We start from the raw sequence: 18481 nt of genomic DNA, 5'->3' as shown, positions 1-18481 counted from the left end.
ATGTGGAAATTCCTGAATACTGAAATACTGGGATTCCTGAATACTGAATTCAGATGGTATACACACACAGACACACAGACACACACACACATATATGTATGTATATATATATATATATATATATATATATATAACTGTCACTGTCCTCCCGTTGTTCATTGATTTGCTCGAGCGGGCCCAGTAACATTGTGAAACTCGTTGCTACTGTGTTTGGCATATCAAATACTTTACGGGTAGCTTGCCAGGCTTTGCCGTGCGGGCAAGATACTCTTGGTAGCTTGCCGGAGCGGAGGATATATCTATATACACCATCAATAATAAACCTCAGAGCCATGAAAAAAGTCATTAAAAAACCTCAGAAGCAAAGATTCCAAAGGTGTTCCCAGCAAGGAAGCAGACTCAAGATTCTTACCCTGAAGAGACTAAGCCATGCCAGGGTGGTTTCTGCAGAAGCTGAATCTCATGAAACAGTCTATTAACATGGAAATGGGACAACCACAGATTACAGTAATAAGCCATTTGTTCCTTCCCACAATAATTAACCAAGCTTCACCTCATGATTAAGGAGGCCAAGAGTAACTACTTTTTGTTTGTTTTTGTTTTAGGGTCACACCCGGTGATGCTTAGGGATTATTCACCGCCCTGTGCTCAGGAATTCTAGCCATGCTCAGGGGACCATATGGGATGTGGGGAAACAAAATCTGGTCAGCCACATATAAGGGAAACACCCTATCTGCTGTATTTTCTCTCCAGCCTCAAGAAAAACTACTTTTGTACCATGAAAACAAAGGAACTTTTAGATCATCAGGACTTTGGGGCTGTGGTTCCACCGTGTTCACTATGAAACACATGACTGTCAGCAGATGCTGGAGAGGGAGCAGGAAAGTAACATGGCAGAGAGGAGAATGAGCTTGAATAGAAGGAATGGATTTTTTAAAATATTTTTTAAATTTTTGGGTCACACCCAGCAATGCTCCGGGGTTACTCCTGGCTCTGCACTCAGGAATTACTCCTGGCGGTGCTCAGGGGACCATATGGGATGCCGGGGATCGAACCTGGGTTGGCTGTGTGCAAGGCAAACACCCTACCTGCTGTGCTATCGCTCCAGCCCAAAGGAATGGATTCGACTCTGGTGAGGTGGCGCTGGGGGAACCCACAGAACTCTTACTTAGAAATCCTCCCTCCCTCCCTCCCTCCCTCCTTCCCTCCCTCCCTCTTTCTTTCTTCTTTTCTTCTTTTCTTTCTTTTTATTCTCTCTTTTTTTCACACCAGGTAACACTCAGGATTTAATCTTGGCCCTGCACTCTGGGATCACTTCTGGCCGTGCTTGGGGGACCATATGGGGTGCTAGGGATGGAACCAGGATTGGCTTTATGCAAGGCAAACTCCTTACCTGCTATACTATTGCTCTGGGATTTTATATATTTTAAATAACAAATTAATAATTTATACAACTCAATAACAAATTAAATACTCATTTATATTGAGTATTCTGATGCCTGATCAGTTTTTACTTTTAACACAGACACTTAAACAATATCTATGATATAAGATTTTTTAAATAAAACCAGTATTCCCTTTCTTAAGATAAAGCAAATTGTACTTTTATATTTTGTTCTTTAAATTTTTAAAATTCTCTTCATTCTTACTAAATTTTACATTTTTAGGTTTTACCTATTTCATGCAAACTCTAAAATATATTAGCACAATATTTAAAATTTTTAATAACAGGGAAGATGTGCCAATTACTACAATGTGATCCAAGTATAAAATTTAATGCAATGTAATTTAGATTCCAGAATTGAAGCTTATTTATATAAATGAGAATAAACATTACATGGTATCACTAAATTATTTGAATTTATTTACATAGGTTAAAATCTTTTGACAATTGTCACAAATAGACTTTTGTTGATAATTAATTCCATTTGCATTTTTTTTACTTTTTTTATTGAATCACTGTGAGATACACCGTTACAAAGCTGCTCATGATTGGATTTCAATCATATAGTATTCCATGGCCAGGGAAAACAGGAGGACTGGCCAAAGGTTGGAACAAACAAGAAGTGTCTATGGGGCTGAGGGGTAGGTAAGATAGAGAAGAGACCGCTATGACAATAATAGCTGGGAATGATCATGCTGGACAAGATCTAAGGGTTAAAAGTAGGTAAGGGATATTCTTGATAACCTTTCAGTGTCAATATTGCAAACCACAATGCCCCAAATGGGGGAGAGAGAGAGACAGAGAGAGACAGAGAGAGAGTGAGAGTGAGAGAAAAACAGAGAGAGAATGAGAGAAACAGAGAGAGAGACAGAGACACAGAGAGAGACGGAGAGAGTGAGTGAGATCAACAGCGAGAGACAGAGAGAGAGAGACAGAGTGAGAGAGAGACAGAGAGATAGAGTGAGAGAGAATGAGAGAGATAGAGTGAGAGAGTAAAAGAGAGACAGAGAGAGACAGAGACAGAGAGAGACAGAGAGAGAGTGAGAGCGAGAGAGAGAGAGTGAGAGAGAGACACAGAGAGACACAGAGACAGAGAGTGAGAGAGTGATAGAGAGAGACAGAGACAGAGAGAGAGAGAGAGAGAAGAAAAGTGCCTGCCATAGAGGCAGGCAGAGGGTGGGGGTTGGGGGGTGATGGAGAGGAACCAGGGACACTGGTGCTGGAAATACTGCATTCCTTGTTTTGCTGGATCAAGAAATATGAAATAAGTTTTTTATCTGCCCGCCCAGGGAACAGGATCAGGGGGTGGGAGGGAACCCGGGGACGCTCATAGAGAGACGGGAACATCGATGGTGGGATTGATGTTGGAACACTGTGTGCCTTGAAACAATTCTAGTATGCACAGCTTTGTAAGTCACGGTGCCTTAATAAAAGCAAATAAGAAGGAAAGAAAGAAAGAAAGAAAGAAAGAAAGAAAGAAAGAAAGAAAGAAAGAAAGGAAGGAAGGAAGGAAGGAAGGGAGAAAGAAAGAAAGAAAGAAAGAAAGAAAGAAAGAAAGAAAGAACTCTCATTAGAAGAACAATGAGAATGGGTGACAAAGATCAAAGCTCACAGATTCCAGTTACCAGGTTAGTGAGTTCCGGGATGTACAACAGGGGCACTTTAAGTTATAGGGAACAATATTGGGTTTCATATTTGGAAGTGGCTGAGTAGATCTTAGAAGTTCTTATCACCAGAAAAGCAAGATGCTAACCAGATGCTAACCAGTCTTACTGTGTGCAATATTTCAATGGACTAGTTACACACACACACACACACACACGTACACAGACATTCGTACACCTAAAGCCAATACAACATTATATTTATTTATGACTCAATAAAATGGGAAAGAGGAGACAATGACTTCTTTTCACATGCTCGTGCAAGTAGTTAAAATGTTTAATTATAATAATATATAATATCAAGAGGAAATGGAATAACAGAAATTTCCTTTCATGGAGATAAGAGTAGAACATAATCAGTCTTTGAAATATGATTTAATCATAGCTTCTCCAGTGGATGATATGCAATTCCAGCTGCCATTTAACATCTCTGAACAGGTTCCAGTCCTGCTAAAATTCATCAAAGAACACATAGTTATATGCTTCTTAAGTTGTAGAGGTCTTTTTTTCAAATAACAGAAATATCAACAAGGCAAATGTCCAGAAAATGTTGAGAGTTTCATTTTTATTTGGACCAGCTGAACAACCAGCTGTTTGTTTAAATATCAAACAACCAAAAAGCTGGAAAAATCATATTAATATTTGATATTCAAGTACTTGGCTAACAAAGTGGCTGTTTAATACTTAAGTCAGAAACACATATACATCAGGCCCTAGAAATTTAAAAAAATTTTAATTGTAGTTTGGGTAACAGTGTAAATGTTTATATACAATGACTTTTATATACAATGTTACTGTACTTCGCTCGGGAGTCTTCATTGGTATTTTCCTGGTGCAAGGAGAAGTATGGCCTGTTCTGAACACCAGGGGGCGGTGTTGTAACACTCTAGGTAGAAATTCCACAAACTCCACACAGCTCGGGTTCCTGCCGCAGATTCCTCTAGTGTCAGGTTCTGATGGGCCGTCGGACCCAGGAAAGATCCAGTCACACTCATACCCAAATGTTTTGTCTGTGACTAGTTTCAGCTGCAGCTGCAGAGCAGGTGGTGTTACAGAGATCTCTGATCTTCAAGGCCTGAATGAGTTTTGACGGCATTAGCAGAAAGGGGGGTGAGATTCAAATGCGGTTAGGGTAGATGTTATACCCCGCATCCTTTAACAGGTTAAAATACTGCACATGGCTGTCATTTCATTCAGAATGAAAAATCGTTTGACATTCACTTTGAAGAAAAAGAAAGAGTGTAAGAGATTGAACTTGATTTGACCTCACCCCGAAATAATTTTGTTTTTGTTTTTGGGAACATCCAGTGATATTCAGGGCTTGCTCCTGACCCAATGCTCATGGATCGCTCCTGATAGTGCTTGGGAGATCATATGGAGTGCCAGGGATCAAACCTGGGTTGGCCCAAACACCTGACTCGCAGTACTATCTCTAGGATTGCACCCAAAAATAAATTTAACTACACCAAATACTAATAAAATAACTGAATACGAACATTTTCAATTCCTGTCAGGAGTTAAGGAGCATGAAGGACTAGTGGTACGTGATACCTGTGACCATCGCTGTAAGCAGGAAATGGGACAAATCTCTCTCGGCCCTCTCTACCCTTGACAACCAGATCCCGGGGAAGACAGAACTCACATACCAGGCCCAAGTGAAATGTCTGGGTAGTTTCTGCTTCCCAGTGTGACTTACCCTGGCAAACGGCCGGATGGCTCCTGTGGAGGTCAGAGGAATCACTGAATTAGCTGTCAACTCAGAGATCCCCTCCTGACCAGAACCTGCTCCCCAGTCAGGAAAAGACTCTAGTTCTGAGAAGTGGCTCAATTCTGGAAACCACATGTGGGACCCAGCCTTCAATTGAGGTATATTCATTTTTAAAATTTTTTAAAAAATTTATTTTAATGAATCAGTCTCCTGCCCTCGTGCCTGGCTGTCCCCACCGGGGCCCCTTGGAGGGAAGTGGGTTGAGTTTCCCTCCCCGCCCCGAGCAGAGCCCCGGCAGCTGAAGACCTCCAGAACCCAGCCACAGCCATGCCTAAGACCACTCTTCACATGCTTGAATGAGCCTCAAGCATGAAGGAACCTGCAGAGGAACTCAGGTGTGTGGGACCTGGGGCCAAGATCTCCAAACCTGCTTGAACTGGGACTGAGCCTCCTCCACCAAGATCCCCAATCTTCCAGTATGTAGACATTACACCCACCAACTGCCCCCGGCGGCGCTGTGTAATCCCATCAACGGCCAAGACCCAGAGACTATAAAACCCAGCCCAGAGACCCTGGCAAGCTACCGAGAGTATCTTGCCCACATGGCAAAGCCTGGCAAGCTCCCCGTGACATATCCAATATGCCAAACACAGTAACAAGTCTCACAGTGGAGATATTACTGGGCCCGCTCGAGCAAATCTATGAACAACGGGAGGACAGTGACGGTGACAGTTCATAAGGTTGTTCACATTAATTGATTCCATTCAATATTTCAACACCAATCCCACCACCATTACACCTTCCCACCACCATTATTTTTAATTTTTCCACCACCATTCAAGCCTGCCTGCCAGGGGCAGATGCTAGATCATTGATTTTCTATTGCTTACTATGAGTATATCACTAGAGCGATAGCACAGCGGTAGGGCGTTTGCCTTGCACGCAGCCAACATGGCCGACCCGAGTTCGATTCCTCTGCCCCTCTCGGAGAGCCCGGCAAGCTACCGAGAGTATCTCGCCCGCACGGCAGAGCCTGGCAAGCTCCTGTGATGTATTCGATATGCCAGACACAGTAACAACAAAGTCTCCAATGGAGACGTTACTGGGCCCGCTCGAGCAAATCGATGATCAACGGGAGGGCCTTTACCTTTTACCTTTACTATGAGTATCATGCGTGCGCTTCTGGAATTCTAAAATTGTAAATGGTTGGGGTCCAGAGACATCTCTGTAGGGAGCTAATCCATTTTGAGATTCATTTGGGAGTTTCTGGATCAAGGCCGTTGATGTGCTGAGATGGTGCCTGGAAGCAGATCATGGGAGTAGGACAGCCAGGACCCCAAGCAGGAGGGGAGATGGGAAGGGATGGCCTGTCTCCACTGCCACCCTGTGGCTTGGAGTTTTAATCCCTGAACGCACATACCTGGGTTTTGCTTCTGGAAGCTCGTGGCCACTGGGGTTTCATCTGGACTGGGCAGAAAGGGCACACATGCTCCATTTGAGGTGCCCTGGTGGAATTGGCTGGTACTGGGTCTCCAGTGAGCTGCTGTCTTCTGGGATTTATTGCTATGCGTCTGCGTGAGCATTTTTTCATGTGTCTTTTGGCCATTCGGATTTCTTTTTTGAGAAAGTTTCTGTTAATTTCTTCTCCCCGTTTTTTATGGGGTTGGGTGGTTTTTTCTTGTAAACTTCTATTAGTGCTAATATCTTGGATATTAACCCCTTATCAGGTGGTACCCCTGGCTTTTTGGGTCACACCTGGCAGTGCTCAGGACTTACTCATGGCTCTTCACTCAGGGATCATCACTCCTGTAGAGGCTCTGGGGACCCAGAAACTCTGAATTTCTGGAGACTGAGACCAGGTTGGTTGCATGCAAAGCAAGCGTCCTGCTGGCTGTCCTATTGCTCCAGTGTTGCTACCCCTTTTCTTCCCTTTTCAGAGTGTAGCACATGTTGTTTGACGTCTTTCATATTTTGGAACTATTTCTGCAGCAGAGTCTTGGTCATTAAGTCCTTTACTTTTATACAAAAGAAACTCAAGCATATAAAAGAGATACCCTACTATAGTGTGGGAGAAAATATTTACACACAATCAATCAGATAAAGGGCTGATATTCAAGATATATAAAGAAAGCACTCACAAAACCTGAGAACAAAACTTCAACAACCCCATCTGCAAATGGGACAAGGAGGTGTACACTTTTCCAACAAAGACATACAGATGGCCAATAGGTATATGGAAAAGCTCTCATTCTCACTCATGAATAGGGAAATGCAAATCAAAAACTATTGCAATATCATTTGACAACAGTGAGACTAGCACACTTCAGAGAGTCTAGAAACAGTGTTTGTGGGGATATGGTGAGAACGAAACTTTCATTCACTATTGATGGAAATTTTTTTCTGGTTCATCATCTATAAAAAGCAATATGGAGATTTCTCTAATAGTGAAATTCCTATATAACCCAGCAATACCACTCGGCATCTATCCCTAAAATACAAAAGCATTAATCGGAAAAGGATGAGTTTTATTTTTCTCACCATACCTCCTGATAATGTTTCTCTTATTATTGGAGTACTTTTTAAAAAATGTCTTTCAACATGGATCTTTCTTTGGGATGAATTCTACTTTGGAGTATGGGGGGGGGGGGGGATAGATGTTGCTTTATTTTGTTTTGTTTTCCTATGCAGTGACCAGAACACCTGGGGCTCCTCTCAGTGATTCATGGCCAATCAGGCTAGCATTTTCAGTTCAAGGAGACAGAGAGAGAGAGAGAGAGAGAGAGAGAGAGAGAGAGAAGTACCTGCCATAGAGACAGGCCGGGGGAGGGTGGCAGGAGGGAAACTGGGGACATTGGTAGTGGGGAATGCACACTGGTGGAGGGATGGGTGTTGGGACACTGTATGACTGAAACCGGAACATTCACCTGCAGAGGGAGCTGGAAGACTGTGCTCACTTGCTGTCTCTAGCCACTTGGGTTTGTTCACTGGAGGCTGCCTCAAGTCTCAGCAAACGCGGGGATGGGGGGTGGGGAGGATGGAGGGAGCGCGGATTTTTAAATTAAATTAATTTTTTAAAACTTTCAGTCGTTAGACGTGCTTATGGGTGTGACAAGTTTATATTTCTACTCCCGTTCATCTTCACTGCCTCCGTTCACCTTTAATGAAAATCTGTTGTAAAAAATAATGTTCCAGGGCCCGAGCGATATAGCACAGCGGGGTAGGATATTCGCCTTGCACGCGGCCGACCGGGGTTCGATCCTTGGCATCCCATATGGTTCCCTGAGCACCGCTAGGAGTGATTCCTGAGTGCAGAGCCAAGACTAACCCCTGAACATGGCAAGATGTGACCAAAATAAAAAAAAAAGTCCCCCCCCCCCCCAAATAATGTTCCAGACTTAGAAGGATAATACATCGGGTTGGGCACCTGCCTTGCATGCAGCTGACCCAGATATGATCCCCGGCATCTCATATGGTCCCCTGAGCCCATCAGGAGTGATGCCTGAGTGCAGAGCCAGGAATAACCTCTGAGCATTTCCAGGAGTGAATTCTGCCACCCTCCCCCTTCCCCCTGGTGCAAAAGAAATGTTTCCTTCATTCTCCTCCCTCCCCACCTTTCTTTTGCCTCGAACTCAGGGGTCTGCGTGGACTCTTGGAGGGGCTTGAGAATGTTGGGGATCCATCCAGGGTAGGTCGCTTTCAAGGCCCTACCCACTCCAATTTCCCCCTTCATACAGCTGCTCAAAGACCTTGTCTTTGGGAATGTATGAGAGACATTTCACTGGATTATCAGGTATGTTCCACGCTCTGGAAGCACAGGCAGGTGAATGCTACATCCTCAGCATGAATCATTTACCAGCCTGTAATTTCTATGGAGAATCCTCTCTGTAAGCAGCCCTGCTTTCAGGCGTGCAGAGAGAAAATGCTTTCAGGAAGCATCCTAGTGTTCAGACCAAGTGAAGGCTAGAACCGATCGAATTCGTGTTCACTTACTACTATTTTTATAAGTTAAATAGACTCAGCTTATTCCCTCCTAAGTTTATTCTAAGTCTGAGAGATATCTTAATGAAATAGCCAATCTGCTTCATTCCTTGGAAACACACCTATCAAGTCTCAGCTTTTAAAAAATAAGCCAGCTGGTGTCACACAACAGCATGTTTCAAACACTGAACTCTGCTGAATAAATCAGATATTACCAGGTACTTGGGGACACTCTGAAGAAGCTTAATGAATAATTTAAAATTGTCTAAGGTACATTCTTACATTATTCCTAAGTGATGTAAATGATCATAACAGCTCATCCCTGGGGATCAATCATTCATTTAGGATTTAACACAGAGCAGCACAGGAGGAGTACATGCAGTTATTGGACCTTCAAGAGTCCAGATGAGCAATGAAAATACATATTACCGGGGTTACCTCATGGGTTGCTGAGACATTTCCGTGCAATGTGAGCGTTTTTCTGCCTAGAAACTGCATAATTGACTGTTCTGCACGAGCTGGCAGACACCATGTGACATAGCAACAGCCGAGCAAGAAAACCAGGAAAATTTTCTGCGAGAAATCAAAAGCTTCCAAATCTTCTTTTGCAAAGGATTTTGGCTGGGATCCCTACTCCTCCCAATAAACTAACAGAGAAGAACAACAGTAATAATGATAAACACCAGTTAAACCTCTGTTTGCTGCAATAATGGATGAAAATGGCCAATAGAGAAAATAAATATTTATCTGGGGGGAAAAAAGGTGGAATGAATATAAAGTACAAAGCTAGTAATTTGCTTTTAGTGGAGTGGTTTTCTTTTTGTCTTATTAACAGATATATGCAAAACATTTTAATAAACCTATGTTCAGATAATCAGATAATACTTTTATCTTTCAGGTTTTATTTTTCATTTTTAAAATATCAAGACATTTTCTTTCATTCTTTCCCCTCTCATTGGCACTGAAGGCTTTAAAAATTGCTTTTGTCAGGGAATGGGGGGATGGGGTGGGGGGTGGGAGGGATACTGGGATCCGTGTTGGTGGAAAATGGGCATTGGTGGAGGGATGGGTATTTGATCATTGTATAATCAAAACCCAAGCACAACAATTTGTAAGTCTACAACTGTACTTCATGGTGTCTCATTAATAAAAAATTTAAAAAATTGCTTTTGTCAGATAATGCCATCCCTTTTTGTTACTGACAAAATATTTATCTCTTCATAAAAGTAATCCTAATTTCAAGGTGTGTTTGCCCTTTTCATTTCTGTGTAAAGAACATTCTTTGCCAATATTATCTGAATTCTTTGGTAAACTAAGTAAGCTTCGGTTCTCATTTGTTAAGACTCTCCTTGTTCTCCATTTGAAGGCAAAATTATTTGCCTTCAGGATGAAACTAGTTATGATTTCTGCTTCCCCTCTCTTCTTGTACCCCTTGGCTGCGTCTGAGTTTGCTGGAAGCAATGTTCATCACCTCTCAAAAGCCAGGTTCCATCACTCATGTGGCTGCACTGGTGGGAATGAGAATGGATTGGGGTAAATGAAGAACAGCCTTAGAGAGACCCATTGGTGTCCAAATAAGGAAGAAGAGGGAAAAGAAGGAGGGAAGGAATGAAACATAAGGCAGAGCTTACAAATCACAATCATCCCTCTTCGATATCTGTGTAGTGTGTTTATTCTTAGGCTGAGCACCTGTGTGTGAGTTCTCACACTGATTCAGTGCCTTCTGGGGTGCATTCAAGTCGGGGAATCTGCTCTTGATGCCTCTTGAGGACACTATGTAGATCTTTATGGAAGGGCTTTGACTTTTAGAAAAAAAAAAAGAAAGATCTTAAAATTTCTTTGTCTTCTTCCATCAATGTTCCCTGACAGCAGTAACTTAAACAAGTACTTGGTAGCTGGGGGTGTAGGGAAAAAAGAAGTAAAGGGAGGAAAGTAATGTTTCGGTTTAACTGGAGATTAGGCTCTATCACAACAAGCTGAAACTGGCTTAGGTAAAGCTGAAGTAGAGTGAAAAACTGGATTTGGAAAGAAAAATTTTCAAGGGTACAAGGAGCACAGATCAAAGAAGATGTCAGGTTAGGGGCAGAGTGATAAAACAGGGGCTAAAGCACTTGCCTTGCATGTGGTCAACCCAAGTTCAATCCCCAGTATCACATGTGACCCCAGAGGACCACCAGGAGTGATCCCGGAACACAGATCTAGGAGTACGCCTTGAATAAAACTGGGTGGGCCCAACAACCCCCCCACAAAAAAGTATATAACGAACACATTTCTCTGTCTTGATTAGGGGTCCGTGTAAAAAAACAACACACACACACACACACACACACGCGAACACACACACACTCACTCAAAACTACCCTAAGAATGAAAAGCTATATAGTCTGTATTTGACTTTAGGTTTGCAAATTTACTTGACCTAATTAATTCAGCAATCCCAAAGCCTTATAATGAATGTAAAAATGATATCTGGCTAATAGACACTCATGGGTGTCGAACAGAATCAGACATAAAACCTCTCTTGGAGAACATGTCTCAAATAGGCAGTAGAGATTTTTGATGATGCCAGGCCAGGGAAAAACCCATGATCTAAACTTCAGCACACATCACAATTCAGACCCCAATCAGTGAAGTGAGCCAGGCTAACAGAGATAGTTAGGCCTTCAAGACTGTGGATATTAGAATTATCAATACGACTGTGAAGCATGCACACTTATATCTTAGGACATAGACCTTCAAGAAGGATTAATAGCACCTTTAATTGTGATGGATTATTTATATCACTACACAGGTCTACTCTATTTGCATCACTAAACAAATGTACTATACAGACATTAAAGAGTCTATAAAAAAGGTCAGTTGTATTTGAAATAGAACCAAATACAGCTTCAACCAATGAAAAACAAGTTTGCAAACATTTCAAACTAAACCTGGAGAAATAAAAGCACAGGGGCCTACAGTGTCTGCCTGGCAATGTGCGTGGTCACAGTTCAAATCTTCAGTGTTCCCTGTCTGTTGACTGTAATCTCGGCAACTCCACTGATGGAGTGAGGCAGCTTCGCTCTCGGTGATCCTCTAGATCACAAGCCATTCTTTTTTTTTTATTTTTTTTAATTTTAATTTTAATTTTTTTTATTAGTGAAACACCATGAGGTACAGTTGTAGATTTACAATTTTTTGTGCTTGGGTTTCGATTATAAAATGATCAGATACCCATCCCTCCACCAGTGCCCATTTTCCACCACCATGGATAATATCCCCCCCACCCCCATCCCCCCATCCCCCCTGCCTCTGTGGCAGGGCAATCCCCTGTGTTCTCTCTCTCCTTTTGGGTGTTGTGGTCTGCAAAAGAGGCATTGAGTGACAAATATGTTCAGTCCATAGTCTACTTTCGACATGCATCTCCCCTCCTGGGAGGATCCTCCAGACAACCTTTATTTGGTGCTCCCTTCTCTATCTGAGGTGCCCTTTCCTCTAGAATGCCGGCTGGCCACTAAGCTATGGAGTAATCCTCCTGGTGCTGATCTCAGCTATTCTTGGGTATTAATCTCATATTTTGTTACTTTATATCCCCCAGATGAATGCAATCTTTCTATGTCTATCCCTCTCTTTCTGACTCATTTCGCTTAGCATGATACTTTCCATGTTGTACCACTTGTATGTAAATTTCATGACTTCATGTTTTCTAACAGCTACATAGTACTCCATTGTGTAGATGTACCAAAGTTTCTTTAACCAGTCATCTGTTCTTGGGCATTCGGGTTTCTTCCAGTTTCTGGCTATTGTAAAAAGTGCTGCAATGAACAAACAAGTGCAGATGTCACTTCGACTATACATTTTTGCCTCTCTGGGATATATTCCCAGGAGTGGTATTGCTGGGTCAAATGGGAGCTCAATTTCTAATTTTTTGAGAATCGTCCATACTGTTTTCCAGAAGGGCTGAACCAGTCGACATTCCCACCAACAGTGAAGGAGTGTCCCTTTCTCGCCACATCCATGCCACCATCGGTTGCTTTTGTTCTTTTGAATGTGGGCCAGTCTCTGAGGTGTGAGATGGTATCTCATTGTGGTTTTGATTTGCATCTCCCTGATGATTAGTGATGTAGAGCATTTTCTCATGTGCTTTTTTGCCATTCGGATTTCTTCTTTGAGAAAGTTTCTGTTCATTTCATTGCCCCATTTTTGGATGGGGTTGGATGTTTCCTTCTTGTGGAGTTTAACCAGTATTTTGTATATCCTGGATATCAACCCCTTGTCAGATGTGTATTCGGCGAATATCCTTTCCCATTCTGTAGACTGTCTTTGTATTTTGGTCACTGTTTCTTTGGAGGTGCAGAAGCACAAGCCATTCTTGACCTCACCATGAGGTCAGAACCACGCTGTGGATAAGCACCGCAAGAAGAGGTGCAAACCCCAGGTCTACCACAAATAAGAAGTGTAAGAAGTGCAAGTAAACTAGTGCCACTGGTAGTAGTTAGCATAGGAAAGCACTGCTGGGACCCTTGGCGAGTGCCACAACCAGAACTCATGTGCCTTAAGTAAGCTTATGACACCCAATAGGCCTTAACAGGTGATAGCCAAAGAAGCGCAAACCTTGATGAGCACCTCAGTAGTGTGTGTGAACCCTGTAACCTGATGTGGGATCCCCAGGGAGCACCACTGCTAGAAACAAGGGAATGAGTGGTCTGGAGAGAGAGAGTGCAAACAGTCGGTGTGCATGCTGTATATGCAGAAGGCTTGTGCTCAGTACCTGGAAACACAGTTAGTTGTGATTCCCTGAGCACTGTCAGGAGCAGCTTCAAGCACATAACGTCAGGCAGCGCCTGAGTGCTGACCCCAAACCCAAAGCAAACAAACCAACCACCAACAACAGCCGTAATGTGCCAGCACTCGGCAGGATACCCCCTGCTCACTGCAACATCAATGGTAACAGAGAGAGGGAGAGTGGGGTTTAAACAGTTGTTGGGTTTTTAAAAATATCTTAAATTGACAGTGTTTTAAGCATCATCAGGGAATTGACCCTTTTCCTCCCTGTCCCAGAAGCTTTCAGTATTCTTATGAGCACCCCCAGGCTGGAGCGATAGCACAGCGGGTAGGGCATTTGCCTTACAAGCGGCCAACATGGCCGACCCGAGTTCGATTCCTCCGCCCCTCTCGGAGAGCCCGGCAAGCTACCGAGAGTATTCGATATGCCAGACACAGTAACAACAAAGTCTCCAATGGAGACGTTACTGGGCCCGCTCGAGCAAATAGATGATCAACGGGAGGGCCTTTACCTTTACCTTTACCTTTATGAGCACCCCTAATGCCCTGAGTCTATCTTTAACCTTTCCTTTGTGATTTACCTATCATTGGCACTATTCCCCGAGTTGGGGTTGGTTACTTGTAAGTCAAACTTTCTAGTAACTTTGGACTTTGTATTTGCAGTGAATTACCCGCTTTTCTGTCCTCTATAGCCTTTTTTGTATTTTACTATAGAGGAATGCTCTTTGCTTAAATACAGAAAAACCATTAATGCTATGCTTCTAATATTTGGGAGTTGATTAACTCTGATACATATCTACTCCTGGGCATCCATCATTAAATACTTGACTCAAGCATCGATTGCCATAGTTCCTAATGCCCCATATTTTGAACTTACAATATTAACATACATTGAATTTTCTTTTCTTTGTTTATTTTGCTTTTTAGGTCACACCTGGCAATGCGCAGGGGTTATCTCCTGGCTTTGCACTCAGTAATTACCTCTGGTGGTACTCAGGGGATCATATGGGATGCTGGAAATTGAACCCGGGTCAGCCGCCTACAAGGTAAATGCTCTACCTGCTATACTATTGCTCCAGCCCCACATTAATTTTTTATATTGATTTTCATCTTATTTAAAAAATATTTAAGTTATAGCATGTCTATTTTAAAACTCCTCTCAGGTAATTCTCAAATCTGAAGTTGTAGGATGCAATATGGTAATCACTGGCCACATTTGGCTACTGAACTCTTGAAATATGACAGGACCAAAGTGATATATACTGTAAATATAAAGACCATCCCTGACTATGAAGGTGCTATAAAAGTCAAATGTATTATTATTAATTCTTATATTCATTACATTGAAATAACACTTTAGGTTTAATTAAAATCTGAGTTAAACATACTGTTAAGTAAAATATTTTAAGTTATCTTTACTTGTTTCCTTGTACTTTGGGTAATAGAAAACAGTCACAGTCAGTCACAGTCCTCCCGTTATTCATCGATTTGCTTGAGCGGGCCCAGTAACGTCTCCATCCTGAGACTTGTTGTTACTGTGTTTGGCATATCGAATATGCCATGGGGAGCTTGCCAGACTTTGCCGTGTAGGCGAGATACTCTCGGTAGCTTGCCGGGCTCTCTGAGAGGGGTGGAGGAATCAAACTCGAGTTGGCCATGTTGGCTGCGTGCAAGGCAAACGGTCTACCACTGTGCTATCACTCCAGCCCATTACTAGAAAACATAAAAAAAGTTTTAAGTGGTCACTTAAAAATACAACTTGCAAATGTGGTTGATGTTGGCATTCAATTGTACCAGACTGATGAGAAACGTCTGTTTTTGTTTTCCTTTTGTTTGTTTGAACCACACCTAGCCATGTTCAGGGCTTACTCCTGGCTCCATATTTGGATCACTCCTGTGGGGCTCAGGGTGGTGTCGGAGATACAATCCGGGTTGACTGCATGTAAGAAGTGCCCTACCCTCTGTACTATTGCTCCATTCCCTATTTTTCTGTTTTCATTGTGTGTTTCATCTTGTATTTGTTTCATTTTTGTCTTAGCTCCTCATATGCTTAGTTATCTTTGCCTATCTGCTGGATATTATATTTTTAAGTTGTTGTTGAAAGAATTAGAAGTCTAAGATGACACTTTTCTTCTTCTAGAAATGACTTGTGTTTGTTGTATCAGGCTGTTGGTACCTATAAATCTGGAATTACTTTCATTACATTTAGGGATGGTGGTGTTTTGGGCTATCAAGAAATTTTGGAGCTGCACTATACTCTGGGTTCCCTGCAGTTCCCCTCTATCTCTGACCCCAAGAGCATGATCTTCATCAGAGCCCCGTCAAACTTCAATACTTGTGAGCTTTGTTCCATAAAGCTGTCAAAAACTTGTGTAAGCTACCAAGAGTGCTACTAACTTTTAGATCAAAGAGCTGCTAGTTTCTCACGCTGCCTAGCTGCCTCCATGAGGGTGTCTCCTCATTAGATAAGAAGAGGAAACGACCGACCGCAATCAGGAAGTGAGAATCAATTGAAGTCACAGGAGCTCTCCTGTCTGGAACCATAGTGGATCTGGTGTCTATGATGAACAGCCCAAATGGGACCATATGCCATGTGCCCTGTATTCAGTCTTTTTTTTTTTTTGTGACTCAGGGCTTCCTCCTGAGTCTGCACTCTGAGGAACCTATCGGGTGGCAGGATCCAACTCGAGTCAGCCACGTGCAAGGCAAGTGCCCTATCCATTGTCCTATTGACCCCAATTCTCATATCTTAAAGCCAGTGACCAGAGTCCAGGATTTCTGTTAGCGCTGCTGCAGGAAATCTGGATCCATCTGGCTGTGGAGGAGTCTGGGAACTACAGTTTTGAGTTCCGTGTATCTTGAGTACCTTGAGAAAGGTACTGTAGCAAGAAGATGAAACAGGTATTAGGCAATCATTCCATTGGAACACTGTCCTCCCGTTGTTCATCGATTTGTTCGAGCAGGCCCAGTAACGTCTCCATTGTGAGACTTGTTACTGTGTTTGGAACATCCAATACATCACAGGTAGCTTGCCAGGCTTTGCAAGAATATATAGACGTGTTACTATTTCTTTTGCTTTTATTTGGTAAGTTTAATGAGTAAGGCACATATTCATGAATTCACGACTTAGAATAAGAAACAGTTTAGTCATGTCCTTAATAACTTCCTTAGTATCTCATCCCATGCTAATCTTCCCTTCCCCCAAAGCAACCACTTGCTTATGTTTGCACCTAAGTGCAAACTTTCTTAGACTCTAGAGTTTAAGATTTCCTCAATAAAAAAACAAAACAAAACTCCATGTGTCTTCCAAATCCATTTGATCCAGAGGGTTCTCTCTTCACCTCTCTCTCTCTTTTGCTCTGAAATATGACACTATTTATTTAAAATTATAAGATACTTGGAAGACTATGTATACATAAATACATGCATATTGGTGCATCCGTACCTCCCAATGTACATCTGTGTATATAAATGCTGGAAGCGGCAGCCAAATTGGTCGTAGCTGCAAGCTGCATTCAAGACATGCATTTCAGTCTCCTGGAGCACACAAGTTTCTCTAATTTCTCTTCTTAAGGCTTATATTTCTCTCCTCATAAAATAGGGTATAATGATGATTCTTCATAACATGTTATGTAGGGCCTCTAAATATAAAAATTTTAGCAGAGTGCCCAGCTATGGTATGTACTAAGGAAACTTCAGGTATTTTTTTTTCTTTTTAAATACAAGATGGAAGAAACCCAAATGCTAAATACAACACATGCTCTCTCTCGGTGTATCATTTAATTTAGAATCTTATTTATTTGTCCCTCAGATTTATGAGTTTCACAAGCTCTGTAAATGGAGTTCCTCAGCTAGCAAACTCCACATCCATTACTGAGAAAAGCTATTTACTTACTATTTACTAAGTAAGCAAATAGAAGATTCCGACTTCTAAGCAATTTAATCTCTAATTTTTTTTTGGCAGTGACAAGAATCAAACCCAGGGTACCACATATGAGAAGTAAGCACCCTGCTGGCAAGCTACATCTACAGATCTGACATATTTATTGGGTGGAGGGTTGCTTAGGGCTTGCTCTTGGCTCTGCGCTCAGGGATGACTCCTGGCACTGCTTGTGGGACCATACATAGTTTTTCTAGGTGTGAGGGCATCAAACCGGGGTTGGTTTTATGTAAGGCCAAAGCCTTAAACTTTGTACGATTTTTTTAGTTCCTATTTTATTTTTTTTCACGTTTTAATGCTAATTTATCGCAGGATTGCTACTTAAGAGAAACTGATAAGCCCACCACCTTGAATTCAATATTTGTATGTAAGAACGAAGAGGTTAAGAACTTTGGTTTTAAAAATCAAGAATAAACTAGAGGGCACTTCTGTAAAGATAAAATAAGATCAAATGCTGCCAGTTTCTTTAGTAGTAGTATGAGCAGTATGAGTAGAGGCCTGGCATTCATCTTCCAGGAAAACCTAGTGACAGTGTGTTAATCAAGTCTTCTGCTACCTGGGTGGACACGTCTCAGAAGAGCAGTTATGGTGGTTTTGTTCCCTTTAACTGCATTGTTGTTCTGAAGCTCCATGACTATGTTAATAAAAAATATTAATTTTTTTAAAAGTCTGTTTCTTTGGAGTCTTATGTAATTGTGCTTTGAGGATTCTGATATTTTGTGATTTTGTTCATGTTTACAGAGTTTGTAACACTATTTCCTCAGTACTCAGGGGAAATGAATGCTGGAAATAAATTAATCTGGGGCAGAACAGACACGGTGATGTCAGTCCCCAAGGAATCTTTAGGTCAGAGAAATACATGTTAGGAGTGAAAATATAGCAGATGAATAAAGATGGATGCATATAATAAAATTTTAATCTAATAAAACTATATCATTGACTTGAACCATTTTTTCTTTCACAAAGGTTATGCTATATTTACC

This window comes from Sorex fumeus, unplaced genomic scaffold (genome assembly GCF_029834395.1).
Source record: "Sorex fumeus unplaced genomic scaffold, SorFum_2.1 ptg000061l, whole genome shotgun sequence".
Lineage (NCBI taxonomy): Eukaryota > Metazoa > Chordata > Mammalia > Eulipotyphla > Soricidae > Sorex > Sorex fumeus.
The sequence above is the reverse complement of the archived record's forward strand: the minus strand, read 5'-3'. Positions refer to the sequence as shown.